This window comes from Symphalangus syndactylus, chromosome 17, assembly GCF_028878055.3.
Source record: "Symphalangus syndactylus isolate Jambi chromosome 17, NHGRI_mSymSyn1-v2.1_pri, whole genome shotgun sequence".
In the NCBI taxonomy this organism is placed as follows: Eukaryota; Metazoa; Chordata; class Mammalia; order Primates; family Hylobatidae; genus Symphalangus; species Symphalangus syndactylus.
In genome coordinates this window covers 73,795,164-73,815,784 of record NC_072439.2, presented here as the reverse complement: position 1 = coordinate 73,815,784, position 20,621 = coordinate 73,795,164, and the positions used below count along the sequence as shown (strand labels likewise).

The window sequence follows — 20,621 nt, the reverse complement described above, 5'->3', positions numbered from 1 at the left end:
ACAAAAATTAGCCGGGAGTGGTGGCGGGCGCCTGTAGTCCCAGGTACTCGGGAGGCTGAGGCAGGAGAATCACTTGAACCCAGGAAGAGGAGGCTGCAGTGAGCCGAGATTGCGCCACTGCACTCCAGCCTGGATGACAGAGACTCCATCTTAAAAAAAAAAAAAAAAAAAGTAAAAGAAAAAGATACACAGCAGCACAGTATTTCCATCACACAGACATGATAGAAACTTTAAAAGCATAGATCTATAGCAACACTTGAAATAACAGGAAGTGATGAGTATATATTATCAGTTATTAAATATAATTTAACTTGTAAGCTTGTATATTTTAACATTTAACAATGACTATGTTTAACAACTGCTCATAGAATGTCTGAAAATTTAACCATCGGTTCTCGCATGCGATAGAAGCTATCACCAGCATACCACTGACATGTCAGCTCAGTTCTACTCCATCCTACTAGGGCAAAGGTGCCATAGAATGGTGGAGAAATATGAACTCCTTCTCTGGTTCCCACAACTTCAAAATAGCAGGAATCAGAATAAAAGAAAAGAGGGCTAATTTGGTAGAGTCTTTTTATAAGATGAGTAGAAGAGCAGGAAAGGCAGACTGCTGTATGTGACCACCAGGGTTACAGGAGCAAATCATGCTGGGATATGGCAATACGTGTAACAGCTGGTATCAGTTTTACTTTTTTCTAGTTGCTTTCACTGACTAAATATAACAATTTGAAAAATGAGGGTAAAAAGTGCATACATAAGATTTATTATATGCTCTTACTATGAGCTGCCAAAGAATACAGTCATCAGCATCAGCATGTTCTGTATAGAGAAAAGACCTACATCATTGCATTAAAACAGCTGCTAGGTAAACGCCACTGGAATATGCCCACTTTTTCAGAGAGGTGTAACTCGAAATGATCTCAGAACAGTGGTCCCCAACCTTTTTGGCACCAGGGACAGGTTTTGTGGAAGACAATTTGTCCCATGGATGTGATGGGGTGGCAGGGCTTTGGGATGAAATTGTTCCACCTCAGATTATCAGGCATTAGATTCTTATAAGGAGCACGCAACCTAGACCCCTCACATGCACAGTTCACAATAGGGTTCGTGCTCCTATGAGAGTCTAATGCCACTGCTGATCTGACAGGAGGCACAGCTCAGGTCGTAATGCTCGCTTGCCTGCCACTCACCTCCTGCTGTGCGGCCTGGTTCCTAACACGCCACAGACAGGTACCATCCATGGCCCAGGGCTTGGGGACCCCTGGCCTTAGAAAACTCAAAAATACTGCAATGAAAAGGGCTCATAGGCTGTGGATGGCGTAAAAACTACATGTAAATCTCAGTAGATTCCATTAACTAGCGATGTTATCTTAGGCAAAAGTAAAACCAACCAGATATCCACGTGCCAGGGCAGCATGGTTTATACTGAAGACACAAGGGTGAACCAGGCAGAACCAATAAAACTGCAACCCTCCTGGAGTCTATATTCTTTTTGAGACAGTCTCGTTTTATTGCCCAGGCTGGAGTGCAGTGGTGCCGTCTTGGCTCACTGCAACCTCTGCCTCCTGGGTTCAAGCGATTCTCATGCCTCAGCCTCCCGAGTAGCTAGGACTACAGGTGTGCGCCAACATACCCGGCTAACTTTTTTATTTTTAACAGAGACGGGGTTTCACCATGTTGGCCAGGCTGGTCTCAAACTCCTGACCTCAGGTGATCCGCCCGCCTCAGCCTCCCAAAGTGCTTGGATTATAGGCATGAGCCAATGCACTCGGCCCTTAAGTGTATATTCTAGGGTACAAACAACGCAATATTTAAGAGCTTTGGTTTCCTTTTCTATAAAATAGGCTAGTCACTATTCCAACCTTGCAGTGCTACTGGGATAATTAAATGAGACAATGTAAACGGCATAAAGAACATTTTTCACCTTTCCTTCACTATCTAAATGTGCTTCTTTCATAGAAAAGCAAATGACAACAATACTTTCTTTTTTAAAATTATCTTCTCTGGCAAAGATATGAAGAGGAACAGAGATAAATGGACCCCCCGCCGGCCCACCTGCCAAATTCTGAACTATTTGAATAGGTTATTAGGAGACTACCAAGAGCTGTTTGTTTTTCCAGAGGCAAGGTCTCCCTGTGTTGCCCAGGCTGTAGTGCAGTGGCTATTCACAGACACAATCATAGGGCACTGCAGCCTCAAACTCCTGGGTTCAAGCAATCCTCCCACCTTAGCCTCCTGAGTAGCTGGGACTACAGGCACAGGCCACTGTACCTGGCTAAGAGTTCTTACAGGTCTCGATTCTTTAGCTATTACCTTAGACGGTCGTAATTATTCTTTAGAGAAAAGTGAACACAGGATTCTCTTGGATCTAGATTCCAGCAAGGCTGGAACAAGGAGACTGTCACAAGAGCACATACATTTCTCAAATGAATCACTTTGGATGGTAATGGTAAGCAGCATTTCAACGGTGGGAGGTCAAACTGCTCTACACACCTTATATGGTCTCATACAATCCTGTGAAGGCGAATTATCACTCATTCATTTCATTAAGTAATTCAACTAAAAATTTAGAGGGCCTCCTCTGTGGCAGATATTGATTGAGGAACTAGAAGCATATAGCAGTGATCAAAATAGTCCAATATATACCGGAAAAATCAAAGGTTCACAAGCTCAGCTATAAGATGGTGGCCCTCCCAATTCCAATGAAATGAGTAGCTTTGAAATGATGACTTTTTTCACCAATGTAAAGCAAATTTGCACAAGACTACTCTTCTTCTCTAGTAGGAAAGGTCTAAAGGATTCCATGTTTCCTAAATTGTCAATATATTTATTAATATAAATCAGAGCACTTTAGGCCCTTCATGCGTAAAAGATTAGTTCTCATTCACCTAGGAAACAAATATTCTCAAAAGAATAAAAGCAACCATTTGTTAAAAGAACAAAATGAAACACTCCCTTCTGATAACTAAGGTACTTTTTAGTACATGTATATGTTAAAATATTCCTGAATTTCTGAATCTAATGTAATTATTATGAATATCACAGGAAAATTCAAGAGAGTGAACATTCGTGTCATGTAAGTAAATAATGCCTGGCAGTTTCTCATTTTGGTAACTACGTGTAAACATTATTCTCTAATGTGGACATCTTCTGAGATGGTTTATATAATGGGATCTTACTTGTGGGAAACAGAAGAAAAATTTATTGACCTTAAAAGTGAGATTTCATGTAGTTAAAAACAAAAACTCACTTCTACTCTGTATAGTACAGTATGAAAGTTCAATCTACAATATGAAAATTCAATCTAGAGTGAGTTTATGATATTGCAATTATTAAATGTATTCATGGAACAATAAACTATATTTTGGTATAAAACATATTCAATTACACAACCAAAACAAAAAAATGGAAAGCTATTCAGCAGTCCCATTTAGATTCCCAGTGTCAGTAAAGAATCTGCTGAATTCACTTTTCCTTGAAACTACTCCCTCTCCATCAACAAAAAAGTTAATTGACATACAGAATTGACTTTGGGTAGGCTTTTCTTATAGCAGGTAGAACATAAATATTCCTGGCTAGATGTGGTGGCTCACACCTGTAATCCTAGCACTTTGGGAGGCTGAGGTGGGAGGATCGCTTGAGGTCAGGAGTTTGAGACCAGACTGGGCAACATGGTGAAATCCCATCTCTAAAAAAGATACAAAACTCAGCCATGGTGGCGCATGCCTGTAGTCCCAGCTACTCCGGAGGCTGAGGCAGGAGGATTACTTGAGCCCAGGAGGTTGAAACTGCAGTGAGCCATGATCGCGCCACTGCACTCCAGCCTGGGCCACAGAGTAAACCTCTGTGTCCAAACAAACAAATAAAACCATAACTATTCCTAAGATATCTTGAAAAATATATAATACTTAAGAGTAAGGTAAGCACGTGTTGCTAACTGAAAACCATAATAGAATACTTGCAATGAGATAGAAAATATTTCCCCCCATAACAAACTTAAATTCATCTACATTCAGGAACTGGAAATAAACACAGTAATTTGTTACCTTTTCTTTCTAACACAGTATACAAATCACCTGACAGGACGATATATTACTTGTAGTTATTTCTTTTAAGTTAAAAAACAAACAACCAAACAGCAAAAGCTCCAGTTAGAATGCACTACATATTATGAAACTTTGCTCTCATAGAAGTCATATGCTGAGTATTCGGTCAACTCCTAATCTCATACAAATAAAATTCTGCTTTCACCCCATTTCTTCACACTTAAATAATCTTATTTGTTCTCATTAAATTAAGCAAGGTTTGTTTTACGTTACTGTTAAGTTTTTTTAAGTTTTAGAATATTGAGTTTTCCTCAGTAAACTTCTTCCTCTGGCAAAAAATGCCACATCTTTCAGCACTTTGACCCACATGTACACTCTGACACACTCATATAGGTATTACTTTCTAATATTGAGAATACTTTGAACTAGATGTTGTAAATTCCTCTTAGGGATAAATACTTAATTCACCATAAATAAATGACAATTTATATATTGGGCTTAGAATCAATATTAGCAAACTACAGACCTATTGCTTGTAGCATATCAAGTTGGTAAACTAAATAAGCAATTCCATAAATTTTAAATTTTATTATACAAAAATGTATAAGGCCAGATAAAACCATAGGATCAAAAATAACCTGACAGTACTCATCATCTAAGTGATCAAGTTCTCAGAATAACCTAAAGAATGCTACTATCTCAATGAATTTTCACTAGCCCAAATATGATTTTAAGGTAGCCCAATGTCCACTTTTCTTTGAGAAAATAAAAAAATCTATAACTGCAAATGCACTGGGTAAAAATGTAAAAGTAATAATAAAACTCAAGCGAGATTAAATTTAAACCACAATGAGATACTGCTACAGAAGCAACCAACAGACTGTCAAAACTGCTAAAAGTCTGAATGTACCAAAGGCTGGTAATGCTGTGGGAGAAAACATTACAACATTTTTAAAAAGACTCTGGCATTATCTAGGAAAGCAGTAATTCTACTCCTTGGTAACTATTTTGAAGAAACTCTTACAGACCTGAAATATCCACAAGAATATTCATAGCAGCCCTGCTCAGAATACCCAAATATCAGAACCAACCTAAAGGTTCATCAGGAGAATACAGAAGCTAGAAAACTACACAGTAGCAAAAAAGAAAAAAAAAATGAACAAACAGCTGCCCACAATATCTTTGAAATGTTAAGCAAAAGAAGTCACTGAAGAATACATATATAGTATGGTTCCATTTATGTGAAGTTCAAAAACAGGCAACTTCAACCTCACGCTTTGGGGTAGCGGGGTTGGATGCGTGCGTGTGTGCATGTGTGTGTGTTTGTACATACAGCAAAACTATAAAGAAAAACAAAATGATACAAAGAAAAGGAAAATTATCAAAAAGTGATTTAATTTGTTAACGATTATTAATGTTTACTAACATATTTTCAGTCATGTTCATTATTAACTGTTACTTAGAACTGTAAATTTCTACTCTATGATGTGGGTGGGTTATATGGGTGTTTGCTATATAATTCTTTTTTTTTTTTTCCTTTTATGAGATATAGTCTTGCTCTTTCGCCCAGGCTGGAGTGCAATGGCACGACCATAGCTCACTGTAGCCTCAAACTCCTGGGCTCAAGTAATCCTCTTATCTCAGCCTCCCAAGTAGCTAGGACTACAGGTGTGCACCATCATACCCAGTTAATTTTTTTTAAAAAATTTTGTATAGACAGAGTTGTTGCCCAGGCTGGTCTCAAACTCCTGGCTTCAAGCAATCTTCCTGCCTCAGCCTCCCAAAATGATGGAATTACAGGCATGAACCACCATGCCCAGCTACAATTATTCCTTATACATATATTTTATGCATTCTTATGTATGTGTGACACATCTCAAGATTTAAAAGATTAGATTTGAGCTTCTAAAATAATTATTTTTGTGGTATCATGGTGGTTTGGTTAGTGCTATGATCGGAAGTCAAGGTAAGAGACAAATAGACAAGCTGGTCCTAGCACAGAATTTCATTACAGCTCAGAGCCATATCATGACTAACCATACCCTACTTCCTTAAGTATGTGAATGCCGATCCCTGGCAGGAAAAACGTTAACAACGCAAAGGAATTAAAAAACACATAAAATTGTATTACAGATCAAAAAAAAAAAAAAAAAAACAGGTAATAACAAGTGTTGACAAGAATGTGAAGAAAAAGGGAACACTCATACACTGCTAGTGGGAAGATAAAGTGGTACAGCTGCTTTGGGAACAGTCTGGCCATTCCTCAAATGGTTCAAGACAGTTACCATAAGGCCCGGCAATTCCACTCCTAGGTATATACCCAAGAGTAATAAAAACATACGTTCACCCAAAAACTTGCACGCAAATGCTCATAGCCACAGTATTAATAGCCAAAAAGGGGAAACAACCCAAATGTTTATCAGTTGATGAATGGATTAATAAAGTGTGATATATCCATATGCTGGAATATTATCTGGCAATAAAAAAATGAAGAACTGACACATGCTACAAATACTCTTAAAAATTATGCTAAGAGGCCGGGCGCAGTGGCTCATGCCTATAATCCCAACACTTTGGGAGGCCAAAGTGGATGGATCACCTGAGGTCAGGAATGAGACCAGCCTGGCCAACACGGTGAAGCCCCGTCTCTACTAAAAATACAGAAACTGGCTGGGCATGGTGGCACATGCCTGTAGTCCCAGCTACTCAGGAGGCTGAGGAAGGAGAAATCGCTTGAATCTGGGAGGTGGAGGTTGCAGTGAGCCGAGATCACACCACTGCCCTCCAGCCTGGGTAACAGAGAGAGATTCTGTCTCCAAAAAAAAAAAAAAAAAAAAAAATTATCCTAAGAGGACAATCACAAAATACCACATACTATATGATTCCATTGAAATGTCCAGACAGAATAAGCAACTCTCTAAAGATAGAAGGTACATTACTGGTGGCCTAGTGCTGGGGATGTACGGGAATCAGGGGTAACTGCTAATGGGAATGGAGTTTTGTAGGTGATGAAAATGCTCCAAAACTGACTGTAGTGATGGATGCACAATATATGAAACCACTGAACTGTATGCTTAAATAGGTGAATTGTATGATATGTGAATTATATCTCAACAAAACTGTTATGAAAAATTGCATTACAGGTGATCACAGCCACAGTCAAGGCACAGCAGTCTCAGACACTGTCAGGCTTCGGTAAATACATGCATGTGTCCAGTGAACTTCTATATTCAGCAGCTGAGAGTGATCTGACTGACTAGTCATAAACCTAAAAGCTGTATCAAATGGCTTTGTTTCCAGTTCTTGGTCCAGTAATCAATAGGTTTTGATTCTATTCATCAGAGGCTGGGCCAGAATCCATGTTAGCCTTTAGAATGCTCTAAATCATATATGCATGCAAAGCAGTTTCTTCTACAAGTGACCCACAGCACTCTTTTCTGAAGTGATTTTCCAGGACTCTCCATGAGAGGAAAATCTGAAACTCACTAAATTCATTAACCAGAAGGCTTCATTGTGCTTTCTTGACTTCATATGTAGAGATTTTTTTCCAAACCACACTGGAAAATAACAGGATTGGAAAAGCGATCAGTTGGTTCACATTCCATCCCACCAATATTCAACAGTCTGCTCAAATTCAGATGTGAAATTAAAACACTTCCAATGGGGTTCAATCCTGCTTCTGATGACAGTTCTATATAACAGTTAATAATGAACACAACTAAGAAATTACAGAAATAACATACCAAGAATAGTCACTGACAAAAATAAGACTTTAAAAAACAAACTTTCTAAAAGTAAAATTCAAAATTACTCCTGGTTCCCTCCTTTTTTGGTAATCTTATGCTGTTTCTTTTTTCTTTTATTTCTTTTGAATTTATTGTATCTTGATATATACTATGCACATTGGAAAATTCACAAAAATTCTTTCAACGGCAAATTCGGGACAAAAAAATAAAATCCAAAGGCAAAAATAGGAATTCCTTCCATTACTCTGGATTTATGACAGTTGTGGCCAATATAAATGTTTAGTAATAATTTGCTATTATGTAGCATCTTTATTTTTAAAACCTGATAAAAATAACCAAAGGCCAATATTACAACAATAAAAGTTTAATTCTATTCTTTATAGATTAGTATACTTTAAAATACATATAGATTATTCTATTAATCTTGCTCCACTATTGGATCATGGCCCCCTAGCCCAAACTGACATTTCTGATTTACAGATGGCTGTAAATTTCTCTGTTCCAGGGCAACTCTAAAAGGAGCTGGCCAATATTAGTGAAATTCAGAAAGCAGTACTCATGCCCTTGATTGTTAGCAGCTCTTCTGTAAGATTTAACATGACTTCTTAGGGTTGGGGTGTAAACCCTAGAAGATGTTAACATAACCACAGCATGGACCAGTAGTAGCAGGCTGGTGATGAAAATGAGGAACAAAGCCACATAGAGGGAGCCAAGGGAAATGCAAAGTCAGTCCCTGAGAGGCACAAGAGGCAGCTCCGCCCCTGTAAGTGGGAAGCCAAAATCCACAACAGGCAAGGCCCAGTGAGCACAGCCTATTTCAGTCTAATTCCAGGCAAAGGTCTATGAACAGAGGTTCCTATTCCAGGGAGCTGGAGGGAGGCATAGTTTTGTATACTGTGTAGTATTGTGTAGTAGTAATGCCCACTGCTGCCCTTGGCTTCAGGACCACGCCAGATGAAAAAGAGTGAAAATAGGCTTATAGCCAGGCAAGAAGGCTGACAGAGTCTCCACTGGTGAGGCTGATTCTGGTCAACCCCTGCCGGCCTCCCCCACCTTCCCAGTGACCCAGGACAATCTGCAGATGTGCCAGCCCATTTATTAAAGGGTCCTGATTTTCCTACCTGTAAAATGTGATGGTTAAATGAATTGACCTCTACCGCCTCTCTAAGTCTAAAATGGTGTAATATCTATGTTACCTTAAGATAAAAGAACATATATAAGACTTCAGTACAGCAGGTGAGATTTCTTAAAATACACAAACGAGTGGCTAACTTTTTAAAATGAATCCAGAACCTAACTTTCTTCTCAAAACCTTTTGCTCATATGGCTTTTTTGATCATCAATAGCTATTACTAACAAACCCAAACAAACCCAGAGATCTAGACTTCATTATCAATCCAGGCTTCAGAGACAGCTGTACAGAACTTTAGACTTACAAACCAAATTATTACTTAACTCATATTCACTTTTCTGAATATTTACTGTGTGGTTTTCCTACTGATTTTCTCAGAGTAAGTTGGAGATGAATCGAAGCTCCTAAATAACTCTTGGTTATAGGCACTAGTTTACGGAGAGCTAGCATCTCTCTCAGGTCCTTATTTACCTAAATATCTCAGATAAAATTCACTTTAGAGAATACCAGGATGCAATGTTAAGACTTACTATGTAGCTACAGTAATCAAGACGATGTGGTGTGGGAGGAGGGATACAGAGATCACACAGTTCAACCAAGCCAGGAACAGAGGACCTGGAAACAGACACACACCAATATACCCAAATAATTTTTTTTTTTTTAAGACAGGATTTCGCTCTTGTTGCCCAGGCTGGAATGCAATGGCGTGATCCTGGCTCACTGCAACCTCCGCCTCCCAGGTTCAAGCGATTCTCCTGCCTGAGCCTCCTGAGTAGCTGGGATTACAGGCATGCGCCACCACGCCCAGCTAATTTTTATATTTCTAGTAGAGAGGGGGTTTCACCATGTTGGTCAAGCTGGTCTCGAACTCCTGACCTTGTAATCTGCCCACCTCGGTCTCCCAAATGCTGGGATTACAGGTGTGAGCCACCATGCCTGGCCCCAGATGATTTCTAACAGAGGTGAAAAGTGATGCAAAGGAGGGAAACAGTCTTTTCTAAAATATTGCTAGAGCAATTGGACATTGATAGAGGAGGTGGGAGAGGAAGATAAGGGAGGAGGGAGAGGAAGAGGGGAGGGAAGGAGGAGGAGAAAGAGAAGAAGAGCCGTTCAACCTAAACCTCACACATTATACAAAAATTTACTCACAATTAATCATAGACTTCCATGTAGAACTATAAAACTTGTAAGGAAAACAAAAAGGAGAAAAATCTTTGGAGTCTGGGCGTAGACAAAGGTCTTTGGACTTCACACCAAAGGCATAAGAGGAAAAATTGTCAAATTGGATGTCATCAAAATGAAAAACTTTTTCCCTGTGGAAGAACCTGTTAAAGGAGGGAAAGACAAGAAAGTATTTGCAAACTACATATTCAAAAAAGGCCTTGTGTCTAGAATATATAACGAACTCTCAAAACGCGGCAGTTAAAAAAAAAATTCAAACAATCCTATTAGAAAATGCGTGAAAAACAAAGAGACATTTCGTCAAAGAGGAGATACAGAAGGCAAATAAGCACATTGAAAGATGCCCAAGATTACTAGCCATTGAAGAAATGTAAATCAAGGCCACAGTGACCATTAAAAATATCAGACCAAATGCTGACAAGGATGAAGAGAATTGGGATCACTTGTACATGGCTGATAGAAACATAAAATGGTACAACCACTCTGGAAAATTTTGTCAGTTTCTTATAAAACTAAACATTCAATTATAATAATAGGATATAGCAGTGTACTCTTGGGTACTGTCTTAGTTCATTCAGGCTGCTGTAACAAGACTACGATAGACGAGGTAATTTAGAAATGATAGAAATGTATTGCTCATGGTTCTGGAGACTGGGAAATCCAAGATCAAGGCACCAGCAGATTCAATGTCTGGTGAAAGCCCGTTCCTCATAGATAGCACCCCTCCATGTGTCTGCACATGGTAGAAGTAGTGAACAAAGTCCCTCTGGTCTCTTTAATAATGGCACTAATCCCATTAATAAAGGCTGAGTCCTCATGATATAATCAGCCCCTAAAGGCCCCACCTCTTAATACCATCACGTTGGAGGTTAAGTTTTAACCTATGCATTCTGGGGGAACACAAACATTCAGACCTCAGAAGGCATTTATCCCAAAAAACTAAAAGTCATGTTCAAGCAAAGCCAGAACTAACAAATGTCCTTCAACAGGTTAAACTGATTCATGCATATGATGAAATCCTGCTCAGCAATATAAGAAATAAGCTATTGATACACGAAACAAATGGATCTCAAAGAAATTAGGCTGAGAAAACAGCCAATCTCAAAAACTTATACCCTGTGAGATTTCATTTACATGATACTATTGAAATAATTTAGAGATGGATAACAGATGGGTGGTTACTAGGAGTTAGGGATAGCAGGAAGAAAGGGGAGTGGCTATAACAGGCTAGCACAAGAGAGCCTTTTGGTGCTAGAACCACTCCATATTTTAATTATGGTAGTGATTATTACAAATCTGAATGAGTTCCGTGGACTGTACTCATGTCAATTCCTGATTTTTATATTAAAATATAGTCATGCAAGATGTTACCATGAGGCAAAACTAAGTGAAAGATACATGGAACTTACCCGCACATTTTTTTGCCACTCCTTAAAAATTCATGATTATTTCAAAATAAAAGTTTGAAAAAAAAATACCAGGAGCTTTGATACCATCTTGAGTTCATATTCTGGCTCTACCACTACTTTGGATAAGTTAGTTGGCCAATCTGGACCTTTGTTTCTTCACGTTAAAAATCAGGAAAATAATATTTGCTGGCAGCTTAGTGAAACTTAGGAAGAGAAAAAGAAAAATAATAACAGATTTCATCTCAGATAAATGGGACCAGATGGCAAGGCATTTTTCAAGAATAGTGCCATATATGACACTGCTTGTATAATTAAGTTACACCGTCCCCTTACAACTTTTCACAGTCCATTGATAAATGTGACTTTTCTTTTTGTAGACAAAATTAGGTTTATACTTAAAAGCATTATTATTAGAACAATAGCCATGTCACCATGCAGACAGGAATATTGAGGACAAGTAAACTTCTGATAGTCCATAATCTGATGAAACACACCTCAAAAGGTTAAAAAAACATTCTACAAGGATAAGTGATTTGACCTGGAATTTGATACGGTTCATTTCCACATCAAGATCAAACAGATTAATTAGCTGCTTTTTAACCAAATAAATATTGGTTGCTTTAGAGAGCAGGCACTGGAAAAAAAAACTTCAAAACTCAGCACTAGCCACTTTTCTCTGTAGATCCCTTTCATGGTTAGGTTTTCCAGGTTCAATTAGCAAAGGATACATACAAAGAAACGTTCAAGATCTTGGCTAGCAACTTGACACCCTCAGGCCTACCTGGTTCCTTCTTGCAACGTAACGGAAATTCCTGTGCCAGTCGCTTGCTGGCTGCACATCCCTGCCAGCCCATGTGAAAGCAGCTGCCAGCCTTCAGGCAGCAACCTGCCTGGCTACATCCTGCGCACAATCTCAACACTTCCTCTTGCCTCCATCCAAGACCAGAGTGAACGGCCGCTTGGAGCCGATGGCTAATGGTGGAAACAACAGCAACTCGGAGCCCGATTTTGTCAAATTATATTTGAGAAAGAGGAGAGAGGACAGGATGCCAAACAAATGACAGCCTTAGTTCTATTGCTCAAAGCAATTTTATTTGTTTATGCAATTGATGATGGCAAAACATATGAGATTAATAAAAAGTTTTTTTAATGAGGCAAAGAGACTTGTGAGGCTTTGTGAGGGCTCTGAAGTTTCATTTAAACAAAGAGCCTCCTGAAAATCTGTAATGCAGAAATTATCTCATTACCATCAAACAAAAGAATGATCATCCCCCACTGACGTGGCCTCCTACTCACAGTTGTATTTGTAGAATAGATTTACCAAAAACATTTAGAAAAAGAGTCTCTGGGCAATTTTTTTTTCTTTTTCCAGTGTGAGTTGAGGAAAAAAGCATATAGTGACATATACAGCTCTTCTGCCACTGCAACAGGACTAACAGATAAGGCTGTCTCTCCCCTTCTAGTCCCTGCCAAGTACAAATCCAGCCTACAACAGTAACAACAAAATACCATAAATGATGTGGGTAACTTTCTAATTCCACCAATGCATGCTTCAAGAAAATCAGAGCCTCTTCAAAGGAAATCAAGTGACTTTACTGAAAATGTAAATAGACCTATTACATATTTAATATCCCATCCTCTCCATTTACTCCTATTTTGCTCTTTTTTCTTACAAAATTGTTTGCCCTGGGCAGAGGCTTCTGTTGACTGAGTTAGAGGGGAGCGACAGGAGAAAATGGCTTCCAGGAAAGGGGAAAACACTGGAAAACGTGGCCGATGTAAATGATTTCCAAAATCTGTTTGTAATCCCAAGTCCATCTACCTACTAGACTTGAGGCTATGCAGGAAAGTCAGTGCTGAACTGGGAATGAGGTCAGTATGATAGACCTGAATCTGCCTTGGTTCTGTTCCATAATCCAGGCTGAACAATCCAGAAAACAAATGCAAGTGAATTGTGTAGATAAATGACACACTAGGAACTAAGGGTTACACCATATACCAAAACTCATCCAACAGTCAGATTGGGATGCCACAGCTGTAAAGAGAATCAGGGAATCAAACTGCTTTGCTATCTCCAAAGAAGAATCCTCCACCAGAGGGACTTACTGAAGCCTAAACAGAGAAAACTGAGAAAGATTTTCCACTATCTAAGTCAGACGGTCTCCACATTCTCCCTATGGCCTTGGCTGGGTATTTGAGGATCATCTTCGACTAAGTCCTCTTGGTAATTTTCCATATCCAGTTTCTGTAACTTAAAAACTTAACCATACTTTAAAATGCTAAGGGCTCTTCCTTTCAAAGCTTCCCTCCATCTCCAATCCTACTGCCGCCCCCCAATGACCTCACACCTAGACTAATGAAACCACCTGGGCTGTTCTCTGTGGTTTCCAGCTCTCTGACCTACAAACATATAGAGTACATCACCAGCCCCTGACTTGTCCCACCAGCACCCCACTTGTTCCCACGCAGGGTGAGAAGCCATTACAGCAGCTCCCGGAGAGATCACGAAGGCTCAAAAGCAGGAGACAGATTATAGTTATAAAACTTTCATTCCCAGGCACCTTGAAAGTTATAATGACCTAACACCGTGACCCTACCAAAGGTAAAATTCCCTCACCTATAAAATTAAGGCAGTAGATTTGATCAGTGGTTTCTCAACTAAGTACACAGGAGTGTGGAATGGTCAGGGGAAGAGTTTCCCGGGCCACTACTAAAAGAAAGATGAGCAGCTGGGCTCCGGCCTCTCTGCCCTCAGTCAGCTCCACCTGCACGTTTTGTACAGTGGGCTTTCAGGTGGGAGTAAATGAAGACAAAGTTCTACTATCACTTCTTAGAAGAAACCATAGCCTGGGCACGGTGGCTCACGACTATAATCCCAGCACTTTGGGAGGCTGAGGAGGGCAGATCACGAGGTCAGGACCATCCTGGCCAACATGGTGAAACCCCGTCTCTACTAAGAATACAAAAATTAGCCGGGCGTGGTGGCATGCACCTGTAGTCCCAGCTACTTGGGAGGCTGAGGCAGGAGAATGGCTTGAACCCAGGAGGTGGAGGTTGCAGTGCGCCAAGATCGCAACATTGCACTCCAGCCTGGCGACAGACCAAGACTCTGTCTCAAAAAAAAAAAAAAAAAGAAGAAGAAGAAACCATTAATGGTCTCGATCACATTACAATTAAAGTCCCATCTCACTCTAAAATTCTGATACTATGACTTTTGGGGGACCTATTAGAAGACAGTAACAAGGAGCTGTCCTGGATGTCTTCAAATAAGCAAACTCAAAAACTATTCAGTAGTGGCTGAAACAAGCACATATTGAGCACTGAGTGGGAAGCTGACAGCATTGAAGGGAAAACTAGGCGACAGGATTTGCTCCTGAGCAGTTTCTCAGAGTCCTTTTCTCCAGTTCCTACCAAGTTGAGGGAACTTTTTCCACCAAGACACAAACTCTAGTCTTTTGGTTTAGGTTTTTGTTTCTTTACTACCTGTCTGCAGGATAGGGCTAAGAGCTCACATCGCCACCAATCTGTGCGACAGTGTGGCTGTGAAGACTGCAGGCCAGTCTGGCCTCCTCAAAGCATCCTCTCAGATGTCTGAGACAGACTGGGGCTTACCCCAGAAGGTAGCTCCTGCTGATAAGAAATCCTTCCAAGGGCCAAACAAATCACTGTTTGACTCTTGAGGCATTCTTCACTCCTGTTTTTCTTCCTCCTCCTTCCTTCCTATAAGAAAGGTGTCTTTTAAGTATATCTACCAGGAAACCTGAACAGTTAGGCACTTTCCCCTCTTAATTTGTTCCGTATCCCGCTGGTGATTCATGCCCCCAGCCTGCTCCTTCCTCAGCACACTGAGGTGGCTCTGTTCTGCTCCGTTGTGGGAGGCCACGTCAGCAGGAAACAGCACTGGCTGCCAGGTCACATTCAAGACAGTCTGGAGCAAGGCAGCGTGCAGCACATGCAGGACAGAGGCCGCCTCTGTGGTTTCTCCCAAGTGCAGGGAGCGCTCGGCTTGGAAAAAAAGGCTGGCCTCTGAGCACCACAGCGACACCAGCTCAGGGAAGACACAGAATACTATCTTTGAGACTTTCCCCGTTTTTCAGTGTTGCCCAGATAGTCCCAGCTCTAGAGTTATTATTTTCTCTTCTTCTCCTTTTCTTAGAGGACTTACTGTACTGTATCCAAATTCATATTTGGAAAAGGCTGCCACAAGCCAAATCAAACTTCATCGTGGCTTTCTGGCTCCCAAGCCCGACAGAGGAAATTCTGCACACCCCATCAACCAATCTCAGCGGTCCCGACACCCATGAGTCAGGACGGAAAACCTGACCCTGAGGCCGACACAGAAAAGTGGTCACTACAGGCCTTTTTCCTTCTAAACACATACGGTAAACACAGTAAACAAAGAAGGCATGCCAGATGTCATCATAATACCTCACAGGATGGAGACTCATGACAAGCAGCAAATGAATTGTTCTGTGCAAAGAGCCAATGACAATACCACATTTCATGTAGCTGGCCCAGTGAGTCCAAAATCAGTCCTCAAGTAAACCAACATGATTAAGGGGAAAGAGCTGAAATAGCAGGGCTCCTATGCACCTGGGATTCCTAAGCATTTCATTTGTTGCAAATTTCAAACAGGGGTCCTGTGAAAAGAAGAAGTGTGACTTTTCTCAGAAACTTTGTAAGTTGTGCACGTTCCCCTCTGCTATCAGGGGAAGGGCTTCTTAAAAGACAGCCCCAATGTCAAAACCTTCTCTCCAAAAATACCAGGTTTGAAGAAAAAAAAAAAAAAAAAAAGCCCTTCCCATGGAGAATGTGAGTAGCAGAAACAGGAGAAAAAACAGGAAACGGGAGGTGAAGACAGGGAGTAGTTGAGGACATGAAGGGTACGGAGAATGGGCAATGGATGGAGAACGGACAGGAAGCAACGCAACACACCCGTGGAAACACAGCAAAGGCAGTCTGATCCTGATCCTGACAATTTTGCCAGGCACTGAGCTACTACTTAGAAGGAGTTAAGTACCCCATACATATACACAGAAACCCAAATGCAAAAGGAGTGGGGGGAGTGGGGAGGGTGAGGCTTCTAAGAGGGGTCTACAGCAATACAGGCATGAAGAGTGAGCCAGAAAAGGGAGAAAACTACACAGAGCCAGGAGGCCACCTATGGCTGAAAACCAGCGATTTTTGTGAAGAGGAATTGGCAGCCAAAACAAACCGAAATGTTATATAGGTACTTAGAGAGTTGGTGATGTAAAAGGTATTCCTTTTTATTTCCAGTCATTTGTGAACATGAAGAAGCCTGACAGCCCTTCTAAAGTGAGCAGCCAATTCATTAAACCTGGTGATCAGACGCGGACTGACTATCCACAAGCGGATATCAACCAGCTCCTCTACTGATGGGGAGAATGAAAACATTAGATTCTGCTACCTTTTAACCTACTGAAAACCAGAGAAATACAGTAAGCCCTCACATAATGTCATCCACAGGTTCCTGGAAGCTGCAACTTTGAGTGAAATAACGCATAACAGTTTCTCCCCTCATCAATGCTGTAACAAATCCACGTCGAAGGAAACAACGCAACTCAGGGACCTGTTATATGTTTCACTTACAGTTTCCACGAACCTATCCACAACATTACATGAGGACTTAGGGTATTTCAAGTTTAATTAGCTACCGCAGGTTTTAAATAAATATACATTTTCATGGAAGAAAAATCACCTACTAATCTAGGATAACACTTTAAAAGCATTTCCAAAATTAAAACTACCAAATCTCAAATACTTCTTGTACATCTGAAATAAATTTAAATTAGTTATTATGCAACTGAAGTATCTAGAGGCAGATAGGCTAGATCCAAAGTTAATATATCTCTCTTGGTTAACACTGTAGGAAAAAAAAAAAAAAGAAGTTGGGGGAGTGGGGAGTGGAGTCGGGGAGGTGGTAAGCAAAGAAAGCTAAATAGTTTCCATATACAGTTAGAAGCACATGGCCGGGCACGGTGGCTCACGCTTGTAATCCCAGCACTTTGGGAGGCCAAGGTGGGTGGATCACGAGGTCAGAAGATCGAGACCATCCTAACACGGTGAAACCCCGTCTCTACTAAAAATACAAAAAATTAGCCGGGCGTGGTGGCGGGCGCCTGTAGTCCCAGCTACTCGGGAGGCTGAGGCAGGAGAATGGCGTGAACCCGGGAGGTGGAGCTTGCAGTGAGCAGAGATTGCGCCACTACACTCCAGCCTGGGCGACAGAGCAAGACTCCGTATCAAAAAAAGTAAAACAAAATAAAAAAGCACATTTAGATTGCTGAACTGGGTTATATAGTTTTTAATAGGATAATGCTACAACAGCAAACACATGAACAATGGAAACCTTAAAATTATTTAAAACCCAAAGTGTAGATTTTACCAAAAGGTTGGACAAAGCAGAACACGCGCAAGTGGTAGCACTGGCAAATACACACTCACACATAGAGTGTGTGTGTCTGCATGAGTACACACAAACATGCAAACATACGCACACACACAAAAATAAATAAGGCTTTTGGCATAATGAGACAAACTAACAAAGAATATCACAAGATTATGACTTGTATGTAAGTCCTCCAGGGCATATTTAGAAGCAATGATGTTTAAACAAATTAGTCATATTTCTACAACTAAGGAGATTGAATAGAAAGCTATCTCAATTTTTTCATACACACAAAATGGTCATGCAAACACAAACTTAGAAAAAGAGACCTATGTAGATTTGTGATTTTTTAAAAGCTTACTATCTAGATGAGAAAAATAAAGAGTAGTGGATTTTATGGATCATTTGAAACTTGAAGGATAAACGCTTGAGGGGATGGATACCCCATTCTCGATGATGCGCTTATTTCACATTGCATGCCTGTATCAAAACATCTCAGGTACCCCATAAATATATACACCTACTATGTACACACAAACTGTTTTTAAATAAAAATTTATAAGTGTATTTCACTGATTCCAAGTACCTTTTTCACATTTTCACATCTCCTGAAAAAGGAAGTCAACTTAATCGGTGGTGTTTTCTCTTTTGAAGAGACATAAAAAAAAAATGACGCATTTAAAAACCAGTGGCATAGATTTGACAAAATGATACCAAATAATCCTAAAAAACCAATTGGAAAAGGACAACTCTGTGTAATTCCCCATAGATGAGAGACAAGCAGAAAGGCCATTCCATCTAGCTCAGCGGATAAGAGGTGTATACATGGGGGATGGGGAGTCAAGACACACACACATCCTTCAGCTGAGGCAGTACACCTAAAATCAGAAGGTACCACGTCTCTATGTTTTAGAGTTTTTTTCATTCACAAATAATTCAAAACCTTAAATATTAGACATAAAAGTTAGATCCACAATTTTTTTTGAAGGGCAACGTAAACTAAATACTTATGACAATACTATCTTTAAAAATATTCTAGGACCCAATAATTGTATCTAAATCTCTGAAGGTGAGGCCCAAGCATCAGTATTTTTAAAAAATCTCTAGTTATTCAAACATGCAGCCAAGATTAACAACCAGTGAGAGAAAGCACCCGACATGGCTGGGTGTGGTGGCTCACACCTGTAATCCCAGCACTTTTGGAGGCCAAGGCGGGTGGATCACATGGTCAGGAGTTCGAGACCAGCCTGGCCAATATGGTGAAACCCTGTCTCTACTAAAAATACAAAAATTAGCTGGGCATGGTGGCGGGCACCTGAAGTCCCAGCTACTCGAGAGGCTGAGGCTGGAGAATCGCTTGAACCTGGGAAGTGGAGGTTGCAGTGAGCCGAGATCATGCCGCTGTACTCCAGCCTGGGTGACAGAGCAAGACTCTGTCTCAAATAAAAAACAACAACAACCAAAACAAACAAACAACAACAAAAAAAACACCCGACGTACAAAAGGTATACACAAGTTTTTTAAAGTAGCAATTATTAAAACAAGAAAAATCACACTGGATTAATTTTCTTTCCTGTTGTTACTAGTCAAGAGTAACATATGCTTACAAAATTTTAGAGAAATTTATGTAGGACCTAAAGGTCTCAATGATAATTTAAAATCTCACTTTCAAGTAGAAAATCCAAGCTCTTGAAATCTGCCCACACTTGAACCTATTTAAGTAAATCTTTAAGTATTTTCATAAAAATTAGGGACATATAAACTGCAGGAACGCCACAGGAATTAAAGAAAGGAAAGAGAGAAGGGGTGGTGAAAATAATTTTAGAAATTATCTGTTCTAATCCTCTTATTTTAAGGTGAGAAAACTGAACCCCTGATCAATGCAACCAGATTAAATGGTAAGGAATTTAAACCTGTATCTGGGGACCCTCTTCCTCTTCTCAGAGCCAGAAGGTTTCCTTAGGTGTCTTCATTTAAAGTAGAAGAGAGAATTTAAGAATCTAATTAATTGATTTTTACTGTATAAATTCAAGTCCAATGACTTTACATGTGAATTTCATAAAAACAAACAAACAAAAACAGCTGCACATAACAAAGGGTCTATGGAAGGTGCAGAGTTAGTGAGATTTGTTATCAGTAAAGGGAAACAGGCTTGAAACAAATTTAAAGAGGCCAGGCTATTTCACCCTTCCTGTTGAGCCATTTCCTATGTCTCCTAAATACATTATCCAGAACTACTTTTCAGCACTTTGGCTCAAATTCTAAAGAATCTCATTTTCTTCAAAGTCTGTTCTATGGTTAATTACTTGCCTTCTAACTACTCTGTGTATAGCCAAGAAATAGGTAGAATGCACCTGTTGTTCTTGAGTTACATCTGAGATGGAGCCTGGCATTCTATTCGCTTCTGAGGAATGTTAATTGCTGATGCCAGCATGACAGGTGCAATGAGGAGTAGAAAAATGATCAATGAACTCAACCACTGAACAGGAGCAGAACTCAGACACTATGAGAAAACTCCTCAGCGCTGTAACTGTAATTACTAATAATAATCAGTCTGGCAATCAATAATTTGACCCTTGAAATAGATTTTTTTAAACACGGCCGAAGTTCTAAACTTCTACAATAGTCTCTGTCCACATGAGAAGAAAAGAAACGTGTAATTCCATTTTCCATGTTACAATGGAGCCAATTCAC

At 40.0% G+C, this 20,621-nt stretch overlaps 1 protein-coding gene and 1 pseudogene across 6 annotated transcripts in view; one reads left to right on the top strand and one right to left on the bottom strand.

The window, feature by feature from the left end:
* LOC134733268 (ubiquitin-ribosomal protein eS31 fusion protein-like) overlaps positions 1-16,915 on the top strand; it is a 75,528-nt pseudogene extending 58,613 nt beyond the window's left edge.
* The window catches only part of FNDC3B (fibronectin type III domain containing 3B), a 365,202-nt gene that overhangs the window by 235,038 nt on the left and 109,543 nt on the right, over positions 1-20,621 (bottom strand). Inside the window, exon 2 of one of the 6 annotated variants that reach the window (XM_063621670.1) lies at positions 7,536-7,606. The exons of 4 other annotated variants lie outside the window; for them this stretch is intronic. The gene's annotated coding sequence lies outside the window, so the exon portion shown is untranslated. Of the gene's footprint in view, positions 1-7,535; positions 7,607-19,840; positions 20,615-20,621 lie in introns of those variants that run through there. One more of the 6 variants, XM_063621669.1, reaches the window with a different exon arrangement.